This window comes from Trichosurus vulpecula, chromosome 4, assembly GCF_011100635.1.
Source record: "Trichosurus vulpecula isolate mTriVul1 chromosome 4, mTriVul1.pri, whole genome shotgun sequence".
Lineage (NCBI taxonomy): Eukaryota > Metazoa > Chordata > Mammalia > Diprotodontia > Phalangeridae > Trichosurus > Trichosurus vulpecula.
In genome coordinates, this window is record NC_050576.1 from 240,305,536 (window position 1) to 240,333,323 (window position 27,788).

General features: G+C 37.2%; 1 pseudogene; it reads right to left on the reverse strand.

Moving 5' to 3' along the window:
- Positions 1 to 27,043, reverse strand: part of LOC118847051 — a 46,744-nt pseudogene extending 19,701 nt beyond the window's left edge.
- Between the last annotated feature and the right edge of the window lie 745 nt (positions 27,044 to 27,788).

Here is a 27,788-nt window from a genome sequence, read left to right on the forward strand (position 1 = left end):
AGGTAGTCTATTTTTTAAGGTGTTGTGTTCTTCAGTATATTTTTCAGTATTTTTTGGGTCTCCTTTAGCAAGTCATTGAGTTGTTTTTCATGGTTTTCTTGCATCATTCTCATTTCTCTTCCCAATTTTTCCTCTACTTCTCTAACTTGCTTTTCCAAATCCTTTTTGAGCTCTTCCATGGACTAAGACCACTTCATGTTTTTCTTGGAGGGTTTTGTTGTAGGGTCTTTGACTTTGTTGACATCTTCTGGCTGTATGTTTTAGTCTTCTTTGTAACCAAAGAAAGATTCCAAAGCCTGAGACTGGATCTGGGTGTGTTTTCACTCCCTGGCCATGTTCCCAGCCAACTTACGTGACCCTTAATTTTTTCATTGGGGTATGGCTGCTTGTAGCGTAAATAGTATTATTTTCCAGGCTTGGGGGAATGCGTTGTTGATTTCAGAGCTATTACAGCCAGCTCTGTGACACCAGCACTCCTCTTTCCCTAGGAACCCCCAACCCAGATTGGACTTAGGTCGTGAGCAGGCTCTGCACTCCTGCTCAGATCCACCACTTAATTCCTCCCACCAGGTGGGCCTGGGGCTGGAAGCAACTGCAGCTGTAGTTCTGTAGCTGCCCCATCTCTGCTGTCCCCGGGGCAGTGGCTGAACCTAGAACTTTATCACCCTGTCCGCAGCAGCTTTTCCCACTAAACTTCTCTGCTGTCCCTGGTGTCTGTAGGCTGAGAAGTCCGGCACCCGCTGCAGCTCACTGATTCAGGGCACCAGGGCAGAACCCGCCCCGCTCCAGGTCTGGTTGGCCTGCGTGGCCCATGCTGGGCTCTGCTCTGCTCCCAGTTCTGTGAGCAATAGACCTTACCCAGAGACCGTCCAGGTTGTCCTGGGATAGAGCCCTGCTTCCCTCTACTATTTTGTGGATTCTGCAGTTCTCGAATTGGTTCAGAGCCATTTTTTATAGGTTTTTGGAGGGACTTGGCAGGGAGCTCAAGCTAGTCCCTGCTTTCCACTTGCTATCTTGGCTCTGCCCCCCCATTTGATAATTTTCTACAACAATTACAAAGAAAAGTCTCATTTTGTCCTGTTTATAAAGGAGGATTGACTGTATTAGGTTGACATTTTATTTTAAATATTATAATTAGAAGAAAAGGGGAAAATGGTCCACCCAATGCTAAGTCTTAAGTTTAACTGAAAGGTTGATTTTTTTTCCTTTTTTGCTGGTCCTTACCTGCAATGTTTAATATATTTGTTTTGAATGAGGTTAACTCATGCCTTTTTATTTCACAATAATTTTGGCATATATTTACTACCACCAAGTGAAGCACTTGCACAAATATGTAGAGGATATTTTGGGCAGAGAAGAGATTTCAGAGAGGGAGAATAAGCAGGAGGCAACATATCAGGAGGTAGGTGATAAGGACCTGCATTGCCATATTGGCTGAGCCAATCAGCTAAAGGGGTTCAATGTGAAATATTGTATGGAGTACTTGCAAGGACTGATAAATGAATGCACTAGGAGTGGTGCTGAGAGAGAGTGAAGATTTGAGATTCCTAGAGGTGGAGAGAACCGGTGGAGACAAACCTGTTCAGGGATGAATAAGTAGCATAGTCTATAGATAGCATTCAGACTTTGGTCTCTCTTGATTTCATGTTCAGCATACTTATATGTTATACTATGGGGATACACATGTGAGTGTCGTGATAGATCATTGGAAAGTTAGAAGAGATCAGTGTAATTCTTTCCCCTATTATCCCTAACAGTTGTGGGATTAATTCTTGTTTCTCATCATTCTTTCCCTCACTTATCTTGTTCTTTCTCATTTAATTCTTTTTTCCTACTTTTCCTTACCTGCCTGACTTCCATACTCTACTTTGTCAAATGTATAAATTAATCCTCCTTTGTCTACTGAAAACAATTACATTAGATTGGCTGTGAATTTGAATGTCTCCAACAAATGGTATTATCCTAGTGTTCTGTGGTTTGTCAGAAAGATCTATACCTAAAATACATGTTTTTCTTTTCATCTTACAACCCTTTAACCATAGCTAATTGTCTAATGCAATGGAATTTTCTCATCTCAACCTATGTTCATAGAAAAAATAATACCATTGATTTTCTAGGGAATCTGCTTGGAGTGTGATATTACAGATGAAGAGGTGAGACACTTCTGCCAAATATAACAACAAATAAAAGTTTGTCTTGATTTCTTTCCAGCAAGAAAGAAACAGAATTTGAACTCACATCCTTCTGACTCCAAGTTGACTGCTTTTTAAAATGGGCCATGTTCCTGCTGGCTAGAATATGTTCTCTAAGAGTTCATACCAACATTTTAGAATACTAAGACCTCAGAGCTACAGTAGACCTGAGAAACCAATTTGTCCCAACCCCTTACTTACACATAAATTTCCTCACAACTTCACTAACAAGTGAATATTTGTGTGGTAGCTGAACAATAATGTTGCTTCCACTGCTTTGTCAAGAAACCAACAATTAGATCCCAAAAAGAAATCTCCTAGGATAATTGTCACCAAATTCCAGAGCTCCCAGGTCAAGGAGAAAATACTGCAAGCAGTCAGAAAGAAACAATTTAAAGATCTACCAGCTTCTACATTAAGAGATTGAAGGGCTTAGAATATGATATTCCAGAGGTCAATGGAGCTAGGATTAAAACCAAGAATCACTTACCCAGCAAAACTGGGTATCATGCTCCAAGGTAAAATATGGATTTTCAATAAAATAGAGGACTTTCAAGCTTTGTCAGTGAAATGACCAGAGCTGAATAAAAAATTTGACTTTCAAACCCAAGAATCAAGAGAAGCATGAAAAGGTAATCAAGAAAAAGGACAAGAAAAAGAAATTGCAAGGGACTTACTAAAGTTGAACTATTTGTTTACATTCCTACATGGTAAGATGACATGTATGATTCATGAGACCTCAGTATTAGGGTAGCTGAAGGGAATATGCATATATATAACCATATGCATATATATATATATATATATATATATATATATATATATATATATATATATATATCACTTTCAAAAAAGGGACAGGGTCAAGGGAGAAAATTGGATAAATGGGGATAGGTTAGGAAAGATCAAAATATAGTTAGTCTTTCATAACATGAGTATTGTGGAAGGGTTATACATAATGACACGCATGTGGCCTATGTTGAATTGCTTGACTTCTTAGGGAGGGTGGGTGGGAAGGGAAGAGAATTTGGAACTCAAACTTTTAAAAACAGGTGTTCAAAAACAAAAAAAAAATTGCATGCAACTAGAAAATAGGATACACAGGCAATGGGGCGTAGAAATTTATCTTGCACCTACAAGAAAGAAAGGAAAAAGGGGATGGGGTGGGAGTGAGGCGACAGAAGGGAGGGCTGACTGGGGAACAGGGCAACCAGAATATATGCCATCTTGGAGTGTGGGGGAGGGTAGAAATGGGGAGAGAATTTGCAATTCAAACTCTTGTGAAAATCAATGCTGAAAACTAAATATACTAAATAAATTAAGTTTTAAAAAAAAGAAAACTATCGAATAAGGAAACTACAATTTCAGGTTTTCACATTCTCTTCAATTTATTTCCTTAGTGAGCTGTTTAGAACACTGAGAGGTTAGTGAATTACTGAAGATCACACAGCTCATTTGTCAGAGGTGTGAGTTGAACTCAGGTCTTCCTACAGCCAAGCCTGGCTCACTATCTCCATCTCCTCTATGATACTGCCTCCATCTAGACTTGTTACCCCTGAAAAAGATTCTTTAATATATACATACATATATATATATATATATATTCATACATACATACATATGTGTGTGTGTGTGAAATTTATCTTTAACTAAATTATTCAAGGAAAAACATGGATCTACTTGTCAGCTAGGTTTTGGATCAGTGTTCCTTAACCGGGGGTCCATGAACTTGACTTTCTTTTAATATTTTGAAAAGAATATTTCAACCTAATTAATTTGTTTTTAAGTGTTTGAATTTGTGCTTTTAAAAATATTTTATTGAGAGGGGGTTCCTAGTTTTCACCAGACTGATAAAGGGATACATGAAGTATGAAAAGTTAAAACACTCTTGCAAAGGGGATTCTTTCTCAGGTATAAAATAACAAATGAGTTCCAAAGGAGATATGGTGATTTTGTGAAATCAATCAAACCATCATAAAACCCTAATACCAGGAAGACACTCTTCTAGGTATCAGATTAAGTTCATGGAAATCAGAATTGGTGTTTCTGTGAATTAGTGGTATATTCGGAGTAATAGCAAAAAAATTGCAAAAGACACTGAGTATATAAAATAAGAGGGGACAAGAACTTATGAGTTGATGAGTTAGGAGGTGTGTTTCATCGTCTTGAAGTATTAGGGCAGAACTCTATCTGTGATCCGACCATCCAGAGAACAAATCATATTCTCCATCCGAATGGTTTAACATCATCCAATGTTTCATGTCAATTAAACCAACAGAAACATTTATCATGATTTCCATATCTACCCAACAGAGTGTGAGAATGTATAAGAAACTTGATGCTGAGTGAGATGCAGTGATTCTGCCATATTTTTTTTAGTGGATTCTATCAATTGTTAGCTCAGGCTTTTTGCACATATTTGATCAAATATGAAAGGAAAGAACAGCTCACAGGCCAGTTTAAAAAAGCTACAACACCCAACATTATCATCTATCAAATTGGCACAACTTTTTATCACGGCAGTGATATGCTAAAAGTTCTTTGTTCTTCATTTCTCCGTGCTATCGCCCACTATCCTGGCCCCACAAAATGTCCTTGAATACATCTGATCCTCACAATTCACAGTTCCCTTGATTACTTTGTCATCTGAATATTTGGCATATTGCAAGATAGTTCTCTCTTTTATTTCTGTTCTTCTTAAGTAGTTCACTGATTGTGCATAGGATTATCTTAAAGCATTCAACAACCCTTATTTTCTGGGTGGAAGGGAATGAAAGAAATTCAGTGGAATATACTGTACTAAAATTCTTACCTGTAAATAGACTAATCTTGCAAAGTGTTGACATCCTGGTCGTAGATTAGAAAGAATAATAGAAAGCATCCAGTCAAACTTTTAATTTTGCAGATGAAGAAACTGAGGCACAGAAAAGCTAAGTATCTTAATCAGCATCAAATAACTAATAAGAGTTTCAAGTGGGTTTGGGACCCATCCAGATGTTCTTGACTTCAAGTTCAGTGCTCTATCCATATACCACCTCAATTTTTAATAGAGAAGATTTTGGCTGGGGAGGGCAAAAGAGAAAATCGAGGTTTAACAAAAACATCTTTACTTCTGTTGAAGCTAGGAATCTAGGAGTGGGGAGAAATGGGGAATTTGAATGTCCAATATGGTATGTAAACCCACCATGTATGCCTACCTTATGTGACTGAATGCAGGCTTTAGAGGAGTGGTCAGGATTTTTCCTAACTACTAGTTTTTGTGAGTTCTCCTTCAACAATAAGGTAGAATGATTACCATTGTGATAACAATATGATGGTTGTTGTGTGTAGTATGAGACCTTTAGAGAGGAAGCAGGAATTCTCTGGATCATTATTTTACTGTGAATAGTTTGACAACTCTCCCATGTTAAAGGAGAGTCATTTGACTTTCACTGCATGGGTGACAGACCACAGCTCCAAATGTTCTAACCATGATACTGCTGGAGACCAACTACGAGTGGTTAGAATGATCATGCTGACCCTGACTGAGACATCTTTGGAGTTTCTGATGAAATTGAGACAATATCTTTTATTGAACACTGGTAAGTGCCTATGGTATCAGGGAAGACTTAAGAAGGAGCCAATATCCCCAGAACTTTGAGAAGATCTAAGATTAATGCTTGTGATTATATTTGCCAGGTTCCAGAAGAATCTTCGAACTGAGAGGAACTCTGAACATTTTGGTGCATAGGTCTCCTTGAATATTTGCAAAAACGGAATAATGGTTAACCTTCTGATTACAAATGTATGTTTGATTATTCATTGTTTTGTCTATACTAGATGTCCAGAGATTATTTCCTCTTCTATTATGAATATTTTAAATATAAGACACTTTTTGTAATAGACAAATTAATAAAAACTTGCAGGTCTCAAACTTCAAAATCTACAGTACAATAAGAGGCACTCATAATGCAAGAAACATTGATTAAATATCTACCATATGCTAAGAACTGGGCATACAGATGAGAAAAAAGATAGAAACTAAACTCAATGAACTTCTAGTCTAACAGTGAAGACAACACAGAAAGGGAAGTTTAAAACGTTGTAGTGACAGAGATAAGGTATTTGGTGCAGGGGAATGATGAAGGCGAAGTGGAACCCACACTATATACCTGAGGAGGACTGAAGAATTTGTTGAGGTTCTGAGCCCTCTTTGTATGGATGTATTGCTCCATCCACAGAAACTACTGATTATTCTAAAGGGTCAGATCCACTGTTTGGTATAGTCACTTGTCAGAAAGTAAAAGATCTTTGCATACTTGATGTAGGTAGTCTCCTAACTCACCAAGGGTTTTGAGGCCTATTGCGTACCCTCAGCCTTGTTTAATCCATTGGCCCAGATGATTTTACTTGGGTGTGGCTACTGCACGTACTTTTTGCAGTCACATAGAGGAGTTTAGTGAGAGATAGATACCAAAGATATCTGAGCAGCAAGCCCTCCCACCAAAGGTACTAATACATCACAGCACCTAATCTAATAAGAAATATTATTTTCCCTGCCTTATTATATTATTTAATTTTTAAAGCCTAAAAATAAATGAGGTAATTTAAATAAAAAGCTTTGAGATTCTTGGAAAGACTCTAGAAATTTCACTTATAGAGTAGCATAACTGTTCAAAACTTGTAGTGGTGGTTCAAGCAATCCAAAAGAAGACAATTGTCATTCTTTTGACCTTTTAATTTAATTTTAGGGTTTTCATGACAGGTAAAGAAAGCACCATTTTTTCCTCTTGATAGGTTAAGGTAGAGATGTTCCTAAAATTTGTGCACTCAGGGTAAATATCACAAATTTTCAGGTCAAGAATAATGAAGCAAATCCTTACTTGGAGTGAGGTACTAGCACATGGTAGCAAAACAGAAACCCAAGGATTCCAGGAAGGTGCAGAAATGTGCCTAGTGAAGCTATGGAGAAAGAGAGCTGATGTATTGGAAGAGGATATTAACTTTGCCTTGTATTAACTAATTTTTTTAACTTCATTATGATCACTTTCTTCTCTACATTCAAATAGGACTAAAAGTGACTGACCTCTAAGTCTGTGTTTTATGGGGAAAAGCCCCTCTGTTCTAGTTATGGCTCTCATTTAAGGAACTAAAATGTTGACTTCTCATGCTTCGCTCTTCCAACTTATCCCTGTCCTAATGAACCTGCCTTGCAGCAGAAGGTAATGTCCTTTGAAATAACAAATGGAGTTCTCACTATCAGCATTGATTAAAACTTCAATAGGGTACATTTGCTACAGAAGTATAAATCTTAATAGAAAAAAAATTAGCACTATATTAAATGTAATATCATCATCATTACCACTGAATTTTTTTGCTTGTTTTAACCTTTCTTGTACCATTTTTATTAACCAGGTGTCATACCCTAAGGATAATTATGTTATGTAATGGATGTAATTGATGATGGTTGAATATGATAATATGAATAATGATAATGGATGAAATTATTTGAAATGATACTCATGTATAACAAAATAGATTTTGGAAGGAATGTCTATGCACCATCAGGCTCCTATTATGTCTTCCATTTATACAAGATTCTTGTAAACAGCACAACTTTAATTTAAAAATCTAGATTCTCCCTAAAAATGAATATCCATTTTTCTATTTTCTCTTTCCCATAAAGAAAGTCATCTTTTTATTTTGGTTGTGTCCCTTTTTACTGGATGAAGGTTTATTCCTAAATATCTTAATTTATCCCCTATAACTTGTAACTGAAATTAAAAGGAGTTTTGAGATATCAAATCACTTTATACAAATGTGAGCAGAGTATGACTTTTAAAATTTGCCGTGATAATGAGTGGGTGAGAAAAAGAAATTTTTGGGCAAGGCTTCTGTAGATATTTAAAGGACCTGACTTGATCTGCAAAATTGTATCTAAAATGTGAGCTTTTCATTTTCTCCCATGTATAAAACAGCATATCAAAATTTATTCCTTGTTCTTGATTCCATAATTTTAGTAAAATAGAAAATTGGACTTTTACCAAGAACCAATGGTGGAGTAAGCAGTAAACCACAGCAACTCTCCCATATTCACCTCCAAACAACCATAAAATAGAGCCCTCCCCCCAAATCCTGGAACAGATGAACCAGCGAAAAGATGGGGTGAAACAATCTTTTAGTTGAAGAAACTTGGAGGATAGGCAAGAAAGGTCAATCTCACTTAAGCAAAAAGGGATCACAGCCCAGGACAGGAAGTGTTGCAGCTAACCAGCTGCATGCCACACCTCAACAAACCATGGGAGAGCCTGAGGCCCGGTGTGGTGGAACAGGCAAACACCAACACCAGGACCTCCCACATGCCTTAGCAAAGCCAGGGCAACTGGCATACTCCATCTCCAAGAACCAACACATGCTCTACTGTAGCCCCAGGCAAACAGTTAGATGTCAATCATATGGGTGCCTAAGAAAATAAGCAGCCACTAGCCAGCACCAGCCCATTATGCTTCACCATAGTCCTGGGCAAACAGGCAGCCCCCAGAGGCCTGACCACACATGCTTCAGTGTAGCAACTTGGAAATGCAGAAATATACCACCAGGCCTCAGCACACACCAGATAACACCACTATGATCCAAGCTCAGCACCAGGTAAGCTACCAGACCCCTACCATTTTGAACAGCACCAGCCAACCCCCACCCCATGCCCTCAGCGCATCACAACACATGAAGTTCCCCCATGGTCTTATCACAAGAAGTCAGAGACAATGTCCCTTCCACCCTGGGAGCAAAGATCAAATTTAAAAGAAAGGAAAAAGACAGAAAAAAGACGAGCAGAAAACAATAGCAACAACAAATAAGAATCTGGCTACACAAAGTTATTTTGGTGATAGGGAAGACCAAGACATAAACTCAGAAGAGGACAGCAATGTGAAAATATGGGCAAAACTCCAAAGAAAAATGGGAAGTGGTTTCAAGGCCAGAAATATCTTTTACAAGAGTTCAAAAAAGAGCTTTTAAATCATATAAGAGAGATAGAATGAAACTGGTAAAAGAAATGAGACTGGTGAAAGAGAATTATGAAAAAAAAAAAAGAGTCAACAGCCTAGAAAACACCCTAAAAAGCAGAACTGGCCAAATTAAAAAGGAGATACAAAAATCCATTGAAGAAAACAAGTGCTTAAAGAATACAATTGGCCAAAGGGAAAAGAAAATATAAAAGCTAATTGAGGTAAACAATAAGAAGCGAGCAAGTAGAAAATAATAACTATGGGAATGAATTCCCTACTAAACCTGAAAACGTTTAGAAATCTTTTTTTTTTTCTTTATTTATTTTTAGTTTACCACACACGGTTCTACATAGTTTTGAGTTCCAGTTTTTCTCCCCTCTCTCCCCCCTCCCTCCCCAAGACGGCATGAAGTCTCATATAACTGTCATGTATAACTTCGCATTGAATTAATTTATGCTCTAGTCAAGTCGTGGAGAAGAATTTTGACCAATGGAATGAATCATGAGAAAGAAGAAACAGAACCAAAAAAAAAAAAAAAAAACAAAAAAAAAAAAAAAATAAAACCCCAAAAACAAAAACAAAAGAGAAGCAGAAAAGGCGAGCTTGTAGTAGTGTGCCTCAGTCTGTATTCACACTTCGCAGTTCTTTCTCTGAATGAAGATAGCATTCTCCATCGTGAGTCCCCTGGAGTTGTCCTTGCCCCTTTAGGTTGCTGAGAGAAGCACAGTATGTCAGGGTTGGTCCTCACAGAATCCACATATCTGTGGCTGTGCACAACGTTCTCCTGGCTCTGCTCCGCTCACTCAGCATTATGTCGTGTAGGTTTTTCCAGGTTGTTATGAAGTCTGCATCATCCCCATTTCTTATGGCACAATAGTACTCCATCACCTTCATATACCACAGCTTGTTCAGCCATTCCCCAATTGATGGGCATCCCTTTGCTTTCCAATTCTTGGCTACCACAAAGAGAGCTGCTATAAATATTCCTGTACATATAGGTCCTTTTCCCGCTTGCGTGATTTCTTTGGGATACAACCCTAGAAGTGGTATTACTGGGTCAAAGGGTATGAACATTTCTATAGCCCTTTGGGCATAGTTCCACACCGCCCTCCAAAATGGCTGGATCAGCTCGCAACTCCACCAGCAATGCAACAATGTTCCAATTTCCCCACATCCTTTCCAGCATTTATCATTCTCCTGATTTGTTATTTTAGCCAATCTGACAGGAGAGATGTGGTATCTAAGAGTTGTTTTGATTTGCATTTCTCTAATCAGCAGCGATCCAGAGCATTTTTCCATATGCCTGTAGATAGCTTTAATTTCTTCCTCTGAAAACTGCCTGTTCATATCCTTTGACAATTTCTCAATTGGGGAATGGCTTGTATTCCTATATATTTGGCTTAGCTCCCTGTATACTTTAGAGATGAGGCCTTTATCAGAGATACTAGTTGCAAAGATTTTCTCCCAATTTTCTGCTTCCCTCCTAATTCTTGTTGCATTGGCTTTTTTTGTACAAAAACATTTCAATTTGATATAATCAAAATCAAAATTATCCATTTTGCATTTTGTAATGCTCTCTATCTCTTGTTGGGTCATGAATTCTTTACTTTTCCACAAATCTGATAAGTAAACTATTCCTTGCTTTCCCAAATTACTTAGAGTATCAACTTTTACTCCTAAATCATGAACCCATTTTGACTTTATTTTGGTATATGGTGTAAGATATTGGTCTATGCCCAGTTTTTGCCCTACCATTTTCCAATTTTCCTAACAGTTTTTGTGAAATAGTGAATTATTAGCCCAGAAACTGGCTTCTTTGGGTTTATCAAAGAGTAGATTGCTAAACTTGTTGATTTCACCTACTTGTGTACCTATCCTATTCCACTGATCCACACCCCTGTTTCTTAACCAGTACCAGGCAGTTTTGATGACTGCTGCTGTGTAGTACAGTTTAATATCTGATGTGGCTAAACCACCATCTCTAGCATGTCTTTTCATTAATATCCTATAATATTGGGAGACCTCAACCTCCCCCTTTCTGAACTTGATAAATCTAACCTCAAAATAAATAAGAAAAAAGTTAAGGAGGTAAACAGAATTTTAGAAAAGGCACATATGATAGACCTCTGGAGAAAATTGAATGGGGATAAAAAGGAATATACTTTCTTCTCAAAAGTACATGGCACATACTCAAAAATTGACCATGTACTAGGGCATAAAAACCTCACAATCCAGTGCAGAAAAGCAGAAGTAGTCAATGCATCCTTCTCAGATCATGATGCAATAAGAATCATTTTTAATAAAGTACCATGGAAAAATAAGCTAAAAACTAATTGGAAACTAAATAATTTAATTCTAAAGAGTGAGTGGGCCAAAGATCAAATCAGAGAAACTATTAATAATTTCATTCAAGAGAATGACAATAATGAAACAACATACCAAAACTTATGGGATGCAGCAAAAGCAGTTCTTAGGGGAAGTTTTATATCTCTAAATGCCTACATGAATAAAATAGGGAAAGAGGAGATCAATGATCTGGGCATACAGCTGAAAAAGCTAGAAAAAGAGCAAACTGAAAACCCCCAATTAAATACCAAATTAGAAATACTGAAAATCAAAGGAGAGATTAATAAAATTGAAACCAAGAAAACTATTGAATTAATAAATAAAACAAAGAGCTGGTTTTATGAAAAAACCAATAAAATTGACAAACCTTTGGCCAATTTGATTAAAAAAAAGAAAGAAGAAAATCAAATTACCAGTATAAAAAATGAAAAGGGTGAGGTCACCTCTAATGAAGAGGAAATCAAAACAATAATTAGGAATTATTTTGCCCAATTGTATGCCCATAAATTTGACAACCTTAGAGATATGGATGAATATCTACAAAAACATAAACTGCCCAGACTAACAGAGAAGGAAGTGAAATTTCTTAATGACCCCATATCAGAAAAAGAAATTGAGCAGGCCATCAACGAACTCCCTAGGAAAAAATCTCCAGGGCCAGATGGTTTTACATGTGAATTCTATCAAACATTTAAAGAACAACTAATTCCAATACTTTGTAGACTATTTGGGAAAATAGGTGAAGAAGGAGTCCTACCAAATTCTTTTTATGACACAAATATGGTACTAATACCCAAACGAGGTAGAGTTAAAACAGAGAAAGAAAATTATAGACCAATTTCTCTAATGAATATTGATGCAGAAATTTTAAATAAAATATTAGCAAAAAGATTGCAGCAACTCATTACGAGAATAATACACCATGACCAGGTAGGATTTATTCCAGGAATGCAAGGCTGGTTCAATATTAGGAAAACTATTAGCATAATTGACCATATCAACATCAAAACTAGCAAAAACCATATGATCATCTCAATAGACGCAGAAAAAGCCTTTGACAAAGTACAACACCCATTCCTATTAAAAACACTAGAAAGCATAGGAATAAGGGGAACCTTCCTCAAAATTATAAATAGCATCTACCTAAAACCATCAACAAGCATTATTTGTAATGGGGATAAACTAGATGCATTCCCAATAAGATCAGGGGTGAAACAAGGATGTCCATTATCACCCCTATTATTCAATTTGGTTCTAGAAACATTAGCTGTAGCAATAAGAGAAGAAAAAGAAATTGTAGGAATTAGAATAGGAAAAGAAGAAACTAAATTATCACTTTTTGCAGATGATATGATGATTTATCTAGAGAATCCTAGAGAATCAAGTAAAAAACTACTTGAAATAATAAACAAATTTAGCAAAGTTGCAGGATATAAAATAAACCCACATAAATCCTCAGCATTCCTATACATTACTGACAAAGCCCAACAGCAAGAGATAGAAAGAGAAGTTCCATTCAAAGTTACTGAAGGCACTATAAAATATTTGGGAGTCTATTTGCCAAGACAAACCCAGGGCCTATATGAACATAACTATGAAACACTTTTCACGCGAATAAAATCAGATCTAAATAAATGGAGAAATATCAGTTGCTCATGGTTAGGCTGAGCTAATATAATAAAAATGACAATTCTACCTAAATTAATCTATCTATTCAGTGCCATACCAATCGAACTACCAAAAAATTTTTTTGCTGAGCTGGACAAAATAATAACAAAATTCATTTGGAAAAACAAGAGGTCTAGAGTATCTAGGATATTAATGAAAAGACATTTAGAAATCTTAATAATCAATTAGATAAAGGTGACAAAGAGAAAAATTGGAGCTCTAAATAAAAAAAATACTATAAATGGAAGACAGTTAAGGAGAGGAAGGAACAAGCACCTACCATTTACCAGTTGCTTTGTTAAGTGCTTTACAAGTAATATCTAATTTGATATCTTTGAACCTAGGCTGAAAGAATATGAGATAAACAATAGGATATTATGCAAAGTAGAATAAAGAGGCTGAAATTAAAAATTCAATGATTAAAATACATATTAGAGGGAATTCAAAAGAATTAAATTTTAAGGACATGTGAAAAACCTTTAATTCCCAATTTAGATATGAAGAGTAAAGTCAGATAATCAAAGAATCATTGATCTCCCAGAAAACATTACTAAACAGGACATGAAAACTGTATTTTAAGATGCAGCCAAGTATGATTGCAAAGAAGTATTGAAACCAGAGGGGAAAATACAATTGATAGAATCTTCATAACCCTGGCATAATCTTATTTCTCAGAAAAGTGATCACCAAGCTCCCAGGCAATGAGATCAAAGAGAAAATGTGATAAATGTCCAAGAATAGACACATAAGTCAGTATAACACATCTCCCTCAAAATCTATGAAAAATTAAAAGAAATTTTGATATTTTTATCAAAAAATTAGAGAAATTTACTTGCACCAAATATCTAACCATTCCATAGTAAGCATAATCCTCTTAGGAAAAGGATCATGGTGGTGCGTCTTTTAGTTGAATTGATGCATTCCTGGATAGTCACATAATAAAATCAGAGTTAGGTAGTACTTTTGAAATGTGAATGATGTCAGCAAAAGATTCTTAAGAAAAAAGTTTCGCTACACGGAGAGGGCAGGTGATGATATAATCCATACTTTCTGAAATGGGAAGAAAGGGGTATCATTCCTCTGGTGCCCTAAATTCTCTAAAGAAAATCTAAAGAAAAAAAAATTGACAAACTAGATTTTGCTACTTAAAAGTATAGAAAGAAGGAAGGTGGAAGGTTGAAACTAAGAATCTTTTGAAATTGGACCTCTATGAGTGAAGGATGAGGAGGAAGATTCAGGAAAAGGGGCTCTCATGAACTTCGTTTTTATTAATGTAGAATGAAGCAATTGGACCAAAAACTGTGGCTATTTGAATACATCATTAAATATGAATGTAATGGAACATTATTTTATCATGAAGAGCAAATACATCTGAAGAATCTCAAGAAATGGAGAAGTGATGCGACATCCTCTAAGCTTGAATGACTGGAGGAATGATGGTACTCTTAATTGTATTTGAAAAGTTGAAAAAAGGGTTGTTCTGAGGATGAACACAATGAATTATGTTTTGAATAGGTTTTGTTTGTGATATCTATTGGACCTAAATCTGAGAGGTTCAAAATGAGTGACAGGTGTGGAGTTTTAATTAAGGAGAGAATATATGGTCAAATAGAGTGATCTGTGAATCATCTACATAGAGATGAACATTGAACTTTGGAAACTGATAAGTTCCACAAATGAGTTTGTTTCTAGGGAAAAGACTCTGATTCTGGGTCTTCAGTCCAGTAAATCAACATGCATTTAATAAATATTCACCATATATCAGGCATGATGCTGAATGTTCAGGGTACAAATACATTTTCTTTCTACCACACTCCCCCCCCACAAACAAAATAGACTTGGCCTTCAAGGAATATACATGATAATGAGGGAGATAATATGTAAATCACTAGGTACATATTTTTGATAGAAATAGTAGATGAAAGTATTATTTAATGGGGAAACATTAGCCACTGGAGATGGGAGGAAAAGAGAGTGTGCCTCTTACAGAAGGTGAAATTTGAACTGGATGTTGAAGGAAGCTAAGAAAACTAAACCTCACCATAAGCCAATAATTACTGATAGTGACTTAGATGAAGATCCAATAAATGAGACTAAGGAGGAATAGTCAGATAGGTAGAAGACAAGGAGGAAAGAGTGTCACAAAGCAGAGGGGAGAGTCATTTAGAAAAGATGGCAAAAAATAACTAAACTAAAGAGAAATCAAGAAGGATGACTATTGAGGGAAAAAGACCATCGAATTTCACAATAAAGAGATCATTGCTAACTGTGTAGAGAATAATTAAAATTGAATGACAAAGTCAGAAGCAAAACTTCATGGTGTTTAGAAGAATGTCATGCGAAAGTAAGTGGAGGCACTTAGATATTATTCTCAAGATGATATTCTACTCAAGGATTATCCAAGATGGTGAGAATGTTGAAGGATAGCTGGTATTTGAAATGGGCAAGCTGAAATACTGAGATAACTGCCACCTCCCAAGGGAATTCATGTAAAACTTAAGGTAATTTTGGAAAGCTGTCCATCATAGATTCCCCACCTCACCCTATGAGGATTTTATGCATCTGTGGTCTCTATGAGTGCTAATATATGTCAAAGCAGAGTTGCTCAAAAAATCAATAATTAGTTCAGAATAGATTGACTCCAAACTAAGCTACAAAGCCTTTGGCAAATTACCTACCTCAAATTTTCAAGATAATTTTGTGATGTGAGACCAACTAATAAATGATTTTGAAACGTTCTTACCTGTTAGGAAGAGTATTTCAGCTTCAAACTGAATTGCTGATAAAGATGTACCCCATGACTAACATTGAGTCAAAGATGCAATGCATCAGATGCTACAGGAGGACCAGGAACTTACATATTCAGTGGAAGCATCAGATTTTATGTTGCCCACACTTGCATCCATATAGGCTTATTTTAATCTACCCTTCACTAAGCCCTAATGGAATATAAGTGACTTTCATTTTTAATGGTGTTTGCTACTTAGCTATCTGTTTTAGTGAGAATTAACTATTTATGTTGGAGAATGATCACTTTTCCAAGCCTAGAATTACCTACATTAATCCATAATAAAAAGACAGTAAATACTTTTTGGTAAAACAAAGACAGATCATATTTGCCCTATTCATGCATTTTGTTTTCTTGGCCCTTACAAATAAGATTAGGAAGGCTTATCATCACCCACTGATAAGTAACATGACCCTATCTATGTCAGCAATGGAGAACCCCTATTCATAAGTTCTGTCTTCATTAACTAACTTCTTCCATTTGAAGGGGAAAGTGAGTCCCTGCTTACCAGACACTTTGTGATTATTAACAGCTCTGTCATCAATAAATCCCTCCCCGGGGAAGGGAGAATGATAGTCTCCCTGCTTCCCTAATCTTTTCCTGACTTTTTTTTTAATTTAAATTTATTTATTTAACATATTTGGTTTTCAGCTTTGATGATCACAACACCTTGAATTACAAATTTTCTCCCCATTTCTACCCTCCCCCCCACTCCAAGATGGCTTATATTCTCGTTGCCCTGTTCCCCAGTCAGCCCTCCCCTCTATCACCCCCCTCCCCTCTCATCCCCTTTTCCCTTCCTTTCTTGTAGGGCAAGATAAATTTCTACGCCCCATTGCCTGTGTATCTTATTTTTTAGTTGCATGCAAAAAGTTTTTTTTGTTTTTGAACATCTGATTTTAAAACTTTGAGTTCCAAATTCTCTCCCCTCTTCCCTTCCCACCCACCCTCCCTAAGAAGTCGAGCAATTCAACCTAGGCCACACATGTATCATTAGGTATAACCCTTCCACAATACTCATGTTGTGAAAGGCTAACTACATTTTGCTCCTTCCCAACATATCCCGCTTTATTGAATTTTCTCCCTTGACCCTGTCCCCTTTCCAAAGTGTTTGTTTTGATTACCTCCACCCCCATATGCCCTCCCCTCCATCATCTCCCCCCCTTTTATTTTCTTTTATCTTCCTCCCTCTTCTTTCCTGTGGGGTAAGATACCCAACTGAGTATGTATGGTATTCCCCCTCAGGCCAGATCTGATGGGAGCAAAGTTCACTCATTCCCCCCTTACCTGCCCTCTCCCCTCCTCCCTCAGAACTGCTTCTTCTTGCCACCTTTATGCGAGATAATCCACCCCATTCTATCTCTCCCTATCTCCCTCTCTCAGTATGTTGCTCTCTCATCCCTTAATTTCATTTTATTTCTTTTAGTTATCTTCCCTTCATCTTCAACTCACCCTGTGTCTGCTCTCTCTCTCTTTTACATACATATATATATATGTGTGTATATATACATATATAAAAACACACACATATATATATACACATACATACATACACATACATACATATATACATAGATATATACATACATACACATTCACTTATATATATATACATAAACATATATATATATATATATATATATATATATATATATATATATATATATATATATATATATATATATATATATATGCATATTCCCTTCAACTACCCTAATACTGAGGTCTCATGAATCATACACATCATCTTTCCATGTAGGAAGGTAAACAAAACAGTTCAACTTTAGTAAGTCCCTTGCAATTTCCGTTTCTTGATTGCCTTTTCATGCTTCTCTTGATTCTTGTGTTTGAAAGTCAAATTTTCTATTCAGTTCTGGTCTTTTCACTGAGAAAGCTTGAAAGTCCTCTATTTTATTGAAAATCCATATTTTGCCTTGGAACATGATACTCAGTTTTGCTGGGTAGGTGATTCTAGGTTTTAATCCTAGCTCCATTGACTTCCAGAATATCGCATTCCAAGCCCTTCGATCTCTTAATGTAGAAGCTGCCAGATGTTGGGTTATTCTGATTGGGTTTCCACAATACTCAAATTGTTTCTTTCTGGCTGCTTGCAGTATTTTCTCCTTGATCTGGGAGCTCTGGAATTTGGCAACAATATTCCTAGGAGATTTCTTTTTGGGATCTATTTGAGGAGGCAATCGATGGATTCTTTCAATTTCTATTTTGCCCTGTGGCTCTAGAATATCAGGGCAGTTCTCCTTAATAATTTCTTGAAAGATGGTATCTAGGCTCTTTTTTTGATCATGGCTTTCAGGTAGTCCAACAATTTTTAAATTATCTCTCCTGGATCTATTTTCCAGGTCAGTGGTTTTTCCAATAAGATATTTCACATTGTCTTCCCTTTTTTCATTCCTTTGGTTCTGTTTTATAATATCCTGATTTCTCATAAAGTCACTAGCTTCCACTTGCTCCAATCTAATTTTTAAAGTAGTATTTTCTTCAGTGGTCTTTTGGACCTCCTTTTCCATTTGGCTAATTCTGCCTTTCAAGGCATTCTTCTCCTCATTGGCTTTTTGGAGCTCTTTTGCCATTTGAGTTAGTCTGTTTTTTAAGGTGTTGTTTTCTTCAGTGTATTTTTCAGTATTTTTTTGGGTCTCCTTTAGCAAGTCATTGACTTGTTTTTCATGGTTTTCTCGCATCCTTCTCATTTCTCTTCCCAATTTTTCCTCTACTTCTCTAACTTGCTTTTCCAAATCCTTTTTGAGTTCTTCTATGGCCTGGGGCCAGTTCATGTTTTTCTTGGAGGCTTTGGTTGTAGGTTCTATGACTTTGTTGTCTTCTTTAGGTTGTATGTTTTGGTCTTCTTTGTCACCAAAGAAAGAATCCAAAGTCTGAGACTGAATCTGGGCAGGTTTTCACTGCCTGGCCATATTCCCAACCAATTAACTTGACCCTTGAGTTTTTCACTGGGGTATGACTGCTTGTAGACTAACGAGTTCTATGTTCCACGTTTGAGGGGGAGGTGCCAGCTCTGTCAGACCCACACTGCTCCTTCCCCAAGAACCCCCAGTCCAGACTGGGTTTAGATCTTCATCAGGCTGTTGCACTCCTGCTCTGATCCGCCACTTAATTCCTCCCACCAGGTGGGCCTGGAGCCGGAAGTAATAACAGCTGTAGCTGCCCCACCTCCACTGCCCCCGGGGCTGGAAGCCGAACCCGGAACTCCTTCCACTCCCGCAGCTTTTCCCACTAACCTTCTCCGCAGTCTTTTGTGTTTGTGGGTCGAGTGGTCTGGTAACTGCCACAGCTCACATATTCAGGGCGCTAGGGCCCCCTCCACCCGGCTTCTGGTCTGGATGGTCCAAGCCACTCAGGCTGGGCTCTGCTCCACTCCGTTCCCAGCTCCCAGCTCCCAGCTCCCAGGTCCGTGTGGAATAGACCTTACCCAGAGACAATTCAGGCTGTCCTGGGCTGGAGCCCTGCTTCCCTCTGCAGTTCTGTGGATTCTGCCATTCTAGAATTGGTTCAGAGCCATTTTTTATAGGTTTTAGGAGGGACTCAGGTATGGAGCTCATTCTAGTCCCTGCTTACCAGCCGCTGTCTTGGCTCTGCCCCCCCTTTTCCTGACTTTTTGACAAGAAAGATGAGGGAAAATCCTCCATGGTACTTTCCCTCATTCTTAATACCCCCTAAAACTTTTATTTATTTATATTTTACAATCTACACAGGTTACTAGGGTCATCAATTTAATGAATAATTTCTGTTAGAAGCAATTTATCTTCCTCAGTGAGTCAAATGGGAGACTGATGGCAAAAAATAAAAATCTCATAAGCCCCACAATGAAAAAACAAAAGAAAGAACAAAAGCTTAAGATGACAATGTTCCCATACAAAGTGAAATGTTATCATGTGTCCCAGTCTGATTCTATCTTAAAGTATGTGGCTACAAACAGGGACTAATAGCAGCAGACAAGAAATACTATCAACTAACTCGTTAGAGGTATGGTAATTTTAGAGAGAAAGGCATTTTTTCAGAGACAATAAACCTGGCCTAGTTGAGTGGCAAGGTTTTCCTGTTCATTTGTGTTTGGAAAGGTTCTTTTCAGCATACGTGATCTGAATTGTGAAGGGCAATGTTCAATTTTTGATGGGCAGTTATTGACAATGTGAGAATTTTCATGGAACCATAATTTTACTTGTGCCTTTCTTTTCAAAGCTCACCTTGGTTCTTTATATAATAGTGATTCTAGCTTTCTTAGTTTTATTTCATTTCACCTAATTTTCTCTTCTAGCTTCACGTGAAAATCACGAAGGCCTCTTAAATTTTTTTATAGTGGTGTTGGGCTAAGGTATGGTATCATTAGTATAAAAATTCTCTAAGGAAAATCAACAGTTCAGATCAACACCTAATCTTCAACTTATAAGTCTTTGTGATTTACCTAGTTCACTAAGAGGTTAAAGTGACATTAACAAGGCCACTAATCAGTATGTCAGAACTTGGACTTGAAACTAGTCCTTTCTGGCTCCAGTAGATAATTCTTGGCCCACTGTGCCACGGCCATATAACACTTTCATATTTGCGAAAAGCCTTTAACTTACTTTAACTTTAAGCATATCTCATCTGATCTTCAAAAAAGAAAAGAAATCCTAGGAGGTAGTTGTTATTTATGCTAAGAAATATATGGATGAGGGCACTGAGAGTCAAAAAGGTAATGCATATTAACCAGGGAAACTCAGCTATCTGGATTGAAATCCAGAGTTTCCTGAATAAAAGTTTAATTCTTGGTTGGTTGCACCAGGGCCTGCAATGAAAACAGTGAGACAAGAAATACAACTTTACAGGAAAACTAGAACAGAAATGCTCCAGAACAAAAATTCATTTTCAAGATTTAATGTCCTCAATTAGCACTTGGTTTGGGTCTTAGAGCTAAATAAACAAACAAATAAAAAACTTTGAATGTTCTTGTGTTTCAATTTCCTTTCACATTTTTTTCTATATTTGCCAAGGTTATAGCATGCATGTCTTTAAATATCTGTAAAAGTAGGAAGTTAAATGAATATCTAGAGGGCAAGATTTGACAACTGGTTATTTAGCCTAGTCCCATATATTTGTCTTTCTTTGGCATGATAGCTCAGAATTGTTTATTAGCAAAAAAAAATTCCTTCCCTAAACTAGGAAATCTGCTACTATTACAAAATGTTATGAAATATTTTATTTGTGTAAAACGTTCCCAAACATAAAATCTAGGGATTTATGTACATTGGGAGCAATTAATATCTGCTCATTCTTGAAACTTAGTATTTCTTTTTCCTAATTTTAGGTGGTTGAGTAGATAGAGTCAGGGCCTAGAGTCAGGAAGATATAAGTTCACTTTTGGCCTCAGACATTTACTCACTGTGTGACCCTGGACAAGTCACTAAACCCTGTTTGCCTCAGTTTTCTGATTTCTAAAGTGAGCTGGAGAAGGAAATGGCAAACCACTCCATCATCTTTGCCAAGAAAACCCCCAAAGGAGTAATGAAGTGTCAGACATGACTGAAGAACAAACAATAAAAATATTTAATAAAACTACCCTCACTAACGTTATGAAAGTGTTACTAGCAGGTGGGAGTTAGTCTTAGCATACATGGGATGATCATTTTTTTAAAACATCAAAGAAGTCATGGCCTTGGCCATATGTGCTGAATCTTACTTTTAAGATGCTGACTTGAGAGAACTTTCTCACAGACATTTTCTAACAGCTCTAGTTCTATAGTATAGTAGTTCTATAACATTAAATGAGCTCCAGATGACTGACAAAGAGCAGGAGAATACATTACCTAGGATCCATCAAGGCTACTGTAGCTTTTATCTATCTAACACTCTTCTGTTATATCAGGCAAATAACTCAACATCAGAGTTATAAAACTTCAATTTTCATTGAAATGTGATGAATGGCTTCCTACAGGGGCAGTAAAGCTCTTTGGGGAATTTTGGGTTCTCCTGGAAGATTGTAAATGACAAGACTAGTCCAACCTGCCTGTATAATGTGGTTCTGAGCCCATTTCACATTGATACAACTCCAATTCCCCCTCCTTACATTGGGTTTAAAATAGTCTCTTTGACTATCATATCCATTATTATAATACCTATGTCCAAGGTAGTTAGCTGAATCATAAGAAATTAAATGACTTACTTGAGGTCACACAGCTAGTAAGGTTCAGAGATAAGATTTGAACCCATGTTCTTATGGTTCTAAGCCTATCAATCTACCAGAAATCTTGCTTCTGTTTTCATATAAAACCCAGAAGACAGTTGCCTGAGTCACATTTTCCATGACTCTCCTAGAATAGAGTCCTTTCAGTCCCTTAGATTATGAGAGATGCCATGTGTTGATTTATAGTCTATTAACCCAACATGAATTGGATAGTAGCTTCAGCATCTAAAACTTTTTTATACATATTTGCCCTACTAAATCAATTTTAGTTAATCAGACTCTCTACTAATCTCTACTCAATTCATTTTTAATCTTCTTAGTTCTTTTTTCTATCAATTTATACTTTAATCCCTCCTCCCTTTGTCACAGAATCTCTATAATTCAAAGTAAATTGAGTGGTTGGATGCATTAAGAACTCAGGATATTTTGCAATGCACAGAACTCTAGTTCTTACTCTCATTTCACTCACTTGTTTCTTTGTTGCTGCAGTCCATTAAAATGACCATTAAAATGACTATTTCTGCATAATCAGAATTTCAGTATTGTTGAGTGGTCCCATTCTTTTAACTGGAAAAAGAGTATTTATGTAGTGGTTTTGTTAGGGGGAACTTGAAACACTTTGCAGATCTCGATTAAGCTTCACAATATCTCCATAAATTAGGTGATATATTAATCAACTGGGGCACCTTACTAAAGGTGTGAGAAAATGCCATTTCATTAGTAATGGTTACAGTTTTGGAGAATGATAATTAAGGCCAATTACCAGCTTTCTGAATGGCATGACATTAAAATAACTAATAAAGCTTCCTTTGTCCTTGAAAAAATATAATGATTTTTCATGTGATAAATTTGTATCTGATTGAAGAAGTTCTTTAATAGAAGTTACCACTGAAAGCATTTAGAGAGAATGGGCAACATGGGGTTGTAACATACAGTTTCAGTGATGGAAAGTCTCTGTTTCTATGTTCATTTCCGGGAGTAGCATTTTAGAAATGACATTGAAAAGAAAGAGTGTGTCCTCAGGCTATTGCTGGGACTGCAATCCATATCTTGAGAAGACTTCTTAAAGAAATGAAGGTTTTTAAGACTAGAGAGTGACAGGATTTCAAAGTTCAAATTATAGTTTAACTCAACTCCTACCTGGAAGCTACCCCCCCCATACACGTCTGACCTTCTTCCAAGCAGACATTGAACCATTAATGTCTACTCTCTGTAAAACCATACAACCTTATACTGATCTTATACTATAATAATAACATGAGATTCCTTACTGAGCACTTTGCTGAGATATGGATCTAGCAGAAAGATTGATCAGATAATATACATACATATATGTGTGTGTGTGTGTGTGTGTGTGTGTGTGTGTACAGTTGAGTACCTCTAATCTACCTGATGAAATTATAGGATGTAAGGGGCAGATAACAGTGATAGAGAGGTATATGGAAATCCCCTTTCACAGTGGTGATAGTTTTTCTATGATATAAGAACAATGGAAATCAACTGATTCAAAGATGTGCCCCTTTCAGAATACATTTATCCTATTTGCTTATGATTGGAAAAAAGATTTACTGTACAAATATATTAACCTTAGTCCTGCATTGTTTTAGTGAGATTTAAAAGAAGAGAAATGGAGCTGTGAAGTCAGTAGAAAAGAGAGACAAGGGAAAAGCAGGGACTTGTTTAAGGTCCCTCCGGACACCTATAAAAATGGTGCTAAACCAATTCTAGAACTGCAGAACCCACAAATAGGAAAGGGAAGCAGTGCTCCAACCCAGGACAGGCTAGATGGTTGATGGGAAGTGTATATAGTGCAGAGCTGGGAGCAGAGTGGAGCACAGCCCAGCATGGGCTGCGCCAGGACCAACCAGACTGGGAGGCAGGTGAAACAGGCCACAGCACCCTGAATCAGTGAGCTGTGGCAGTTACTAGACTTCTCAACACACAAATGCTAAAGAAAACAGAGAAGATTAGTGGGAAAAGCTGCTTGGATAGAGTGAAAGGAGTTCACAATGGGCCACAGCCCTGAGAAGGCAGAGGTGGTACAGATCTTAGACTGCTTCCAGGGGTCCAGTCGTAGTTGTCTCTGGCCCCAGGCCCACCTGGTGGGAGAAATTAAACAGTAGATTAGAGCAGGAGTACAAAGCCTGCTTTGCCCTGCCTGGATCTGGGCTGCAATCCTGGTTGGTGGTTCTTGGGGGAGGAGGAGTACTGGTGTGGTAGAGCTGGCTGTGTAGAAGTAGCTCTGAAACTACCAGCTCAGCCCCTAAAGCTTGGGGCAAAGTACTGTCTACTCTACAAGCAGTCATACCCTGACAAAAAGCTCATGGGTGAAGAAGTTGGCTGGCAACATGAACAGGAGTAGAAAACAGACTCAGATTCAGACTCAGACATTGGAGTTTTTTTTTTTTATCTTTTGGGTGACAAAGAAGACCAAAGGTGAAGAAGTCAACAATGTCAAAAAGCCTACATCAAACGCCTCCAAGAAAAATATTAATTGGTCTCAGGCCATGGAAGACCTCAAAAAGGATTTGGAAAAGCAAGCAAGGTAAGAACAGGAAAAATTGGGAAGAGGCATGAGAGTGATTCAAGAAAACCATGAAAAACAAGTCAATGACTTGCTAAAGGAGACCCAAAAATACTGAAGAAAATAACACCTTAGAAAATAGACTAGCTCAAATGGTGAATGAGCTCCAAAAAGCCAATGAGAAGAGTGTCTTGAAAGGCAGAATTAGTCAAATGGGAAAGGAGGTCAAAAAGACCACTGAAGAAAATATTACCTTAAAAATTAGATTGGAGCAAGTGGAAGCTAGTGACTTTTTGAGAAATTAAGATATTATTAAACAAAACCAAAGGGATGAAAAAAATGGAAGACAATGTGAAACATCTCATTGGAAAAACAAATGACATGGAAAATAGATCCAGGAGAGATAATTTAAAAATTATTGAACTACCTAAAAGCCATGATCAAAAAAAGACACTAGATATCATCTTTCAAGAAATTATCAAGAAAAACTGCCCTGTTTTGGAGAACAATTTGGAACTATGCCCAAAGGGCTATAAAAATGTTCATACCCTTTGACCCAGCAATACCACTTCTAAGGGTGTATCCCAAAGAAATCACACAAGCAGGAAAAGGACCCATATGTACAAAAATATTTATAGCAGCTCTTTTTGTGGTAGCTAGGAATTGGAAATCAAAGGGATGCCCATCAATTGGGGAATGGCTTAACAAGCTGTGGTATATGAAGGTAATGGAATACTATTGTGCCATAAGAAATGGGGATGATACGGACTTCATAACAACCTGGAAAAACCTACATGACATAATGTTGAGCGAGTGGAGCAGAGCCAGGAGAACATTATACACAACCACAGATATACGGATTCTGTGAGGACCAACCCTGACACACTTCACTCCTCTCAGCAACACAAGGTACAAAGAGAGCTCCAAAGGACTCACAATGGAGAATGCTATCTACATCCAGAGAAAGAACTATGAAGTATGAATGCAGACTGAGGCACACTTCATGCTAGCCTTTCCCCCTCCTCTTTTTTTTTTCCTTTTCTCTCTTTTGTTTTTGTTTTTGGGTTGGTTTCTTTTTTTTTATTTGGTCGTGTTTCTTCTATCGCATGATTCATTTCATTGATCACAGTTCTAATCCATAACTTGACTAGTGTGCAAATTTATTCAATGCAAAGTTATACATGGAAGCTATACGGAATTCCATGCCATCTTGGGGAGGGAGGGAAGAAAATCTGGAACTCAAAACTATGTAGGACCAAATGTTGTAAACTACAAATAAAAATTTATAGTAAAAAAATAAAAAAATAAAAAAGAACTACCCTAATATTATAGAGCCAGAGGGTAAAATAGAAATTGAAAGAATGCACCAATCACCTCCTGATGAAGATCCTAAAGAGAAAACTCCTAGGAATATTGTCACTAAATTCCAGAGCTCCCAGATCAAGGAGAAAATGCTGAAAGCAGCCAGAAAGAAACAATTTGAGTATTGCGGAAACACAATCAGGATAACACAATATCTGGCAGCTTCTTTTTTGTTGTTTAAATTTTTATTTTTCCATAGGGAAAAATCAAATATACATTTAACCCTATTTGGTTGCAAGTTCCTTAGCTTTTGCCTTTTCCAGCTTGGCAATATGATTTTGGACCCAGACCATTACCACCCCAGTGATGAAAGATCTCGTAGTATCTATCATTGCAGTTGCTTTTGGTGGCTTCTACCAGCTTAGTCAGTGCTCCCTTATCCTCAGGATTTATCTGTGTGAAAACAATGCTTGTGCAGGTCTTTCTGTGAACTAAGCCACCCAGTCTGGCTTTACCTTTGATAATACAGCAAGGAACCTCCATTTTTCAGCACAAGACAGGTAGGAAGACCACTAGATCAATGGGGTCCACATCATGTGCAATCGCTCCCAATTGTGCTTTCTTGTTTTCTACCAGGTAGTAACAGTGTTAACACCTGCTCTCAGGACAGGTGGTCTCTCAGTGGGGACATCTCCTTTGCCTGCAGCCTTTTGTTCAACCCAAGCCAGAAGCCTTTACTTCTTATCTTGCTTTGTCTCGGGTCGATATTTATGAGACATTTTCAGCAGATCCAAACTGGTTAATTTTTGGTCAGACTTTCAAATACTTATGAAGGATAGACCTTTGATGATGTAGTCTGATGTACAGAGGCCATTTGACAAATTGAATAAGGTGCCTTTTGGGCTGGATGTCCTGACCCATGCCAATGTTCTTGGGCCGCTTCTCAAACAAAAGATTAAACATTTTCTTGGCCTCCTGCTTCTTTACTACAGCAGGGGCCAGAGCCACCTTCTTCTCCTTGGCCTTCTTCCCTTTCGGCATCTTGGCTGGCTGAATGAGAAAGGAAAAGACTTGTGGGTAATATGTATTACTCCTAGACTCAAGATCTAGCAGCTTCTACATTTAGGGAATGAAGGGCTTGGAATATGATATTCTGGAGGTCAATGGAGGTAAGATTAAAACCAAGAATCACCTATCCAGCAAAACTGAGTATAATGCCCCAAGGCAAAATATGTATTTTCAATCAAATAAAGGACTTTCAAGCTTTCTCAGTGAAAAGATAAGATTTGAATAGAAAATTTGACTTTCAAACACAAGAATCAAGAGAAGCATGACAACATAAACAGGAAAGAGAAATCATAATTGTCTTACTAAAGTTGAACTGTTTTGTTTACATTTCTACAGGGAAAGATGATGTGTGTAATTCATGAGACCTCAGTATTAGGGTAGCTGAAGGGAATATACATACATACATACATACATACATACATACATACACACATGCACACACACATATATATATATATATACATATATGTATGTATATATGTATGTAGATGTTATAGATAGATAGGTAGATAGCCAGATAGAGAGATATAGATATAGATATACACAGAGGGCACAGGGTGAGTTCACTATGAAGGGATGATATCTAAAAAAGAAAACCAAATTAAGGGATGAGATTGGAATATATTGAGAGAGGGAGAAAGGGAGAGATGAAATGGGTTGAATTATCTCCCATAAAAGTGGCAAGAAAAAGCAGTTCTGTTGGAAGGGAAGAGGGGCA